The sequence below is a fragment of the Mustela nigripes genome, chromosome 3 (assembly GCF_022355385.1).
Source record: "Mustela nigripes isolate SB6536 chromosome 3, MUSNIG.SB6536, whole genome shotgun sequence".
NCBI lineage: Eukaryota > Metazoa > Chordata > Mammalia > Carnivora > Mustelidae > Mustela > Mustela nigripes.
The window spans coordinates 195,985,789-195,987,144 of record NC_081559.1 but is presented as its reverse complement, the minus strand read 5'-3'; positions in this window follow the sequence as shown (position 1 = coordinate 195,987,144).

The following is a 1,356-nucleotide window of genomic DNA, read 5'->3' as shown; positions in this document are numbered from 1 at the left end:
TGGTGGTGATGGTGGTGATGGTGGTGATGGTGGTGATGATGATGGTGGTAATGGTGCTAATGGTGGTGGTGATGGTGGTGGTGATGGTGGTGATGATGATGGTGATGATGGTGGGGGTGATGGTGATGATGGTGGTGGTGATGATGGTGGTGATGGTGGTGATGATGGTGGTGGTGATGGTGATGGAGGTGATGGTGGAAATTATGACGGTGATGGTGGTGGAGGTGTTGGTGATGGTGGTGGAGGTGGTGGAAGTATTGGTGGTTTTTGTGATGTTGAAGAGCATGGGTCTGCCTCGTTTGGAAGACTCATGGAGCCCAGAACAAGAGACTATATGGGTCTCTCCTCCATGCCTCTGGAGCCAGGGGCTGGATTATTTAATGCTGATGTCCTTCTGCCTATGGTTTGTCAACTGTCTCCTTTTCTAGTCTGCAGCTCTGAGTGGGTGTCTCTGTCTCAGTGCTGTCCCCACATCCTGTCCTCCCAGATAACACCTTTCTGGTGTGCTGTCTCCCAGTGCTCAGGTGATGTGGCCAGGGGCATCCTAATTTCTGCATCTATCCCACAGTTAGCTGAGGGATGGGCTGCTGGGCTTCCTTACTTGGTCACTGTCTGATGAATGGAGACCAAAATGAGTCCAGATGTGGAAATATGATAAGGCAAGGGGAGGAGTGCCCTCGACCCCCAAGAGCCCTCCATTGCTCTGCAGCCCTCTTCCCCACCTCTGCCTTCCCCATGTCCCAGCGCCAGGCAGACACCCACTGCTGCCTCCCACAGCCTCCACGCTAGAGGCAGGATCTGCAGGACCCTCAGAGCTCTGTCTGTCTCATGTTCACTGCTGGACTGTGAGCACATGCTCTTGGTTCCATGGTGTGCCTGCATGTATATACACACATGGGCACAAACACATGCACACACCAAGCCCACCGACATCCACATAATCATACATACTCATAAATGCACGCACTGAGTCTACAGGACCCAGAGCACACAGCCACGCTAAGTGGAGCCAGACTGAACATCTCTTCTCCTGAACCTGGGACCCTGTTCCCTCGCTGTGCTCCACTTGGCCTTTAGTGCCACCTGAGCTTCTGCGGGTACCCAAAATGGACATCACCAGCTGGTACATGTGCACTCCCGGGAATACACTCACTTCTGTGTGAGGTGGAGCCGGGCTGATGGGGCAACTCTGTGCATCCTCGGCCTCACTGCGTGCATCCACCCCCTCACTGTGTGCGTCCTCGGCCTCACTGTGTATAATACCACATCAAGGACAGGCCCCAATATCTTCATTCAATCTTCTGTCCTGACCCCATTCCCAAAGCCCCCAGGTGTCACCTACATTAGAGGAGACTT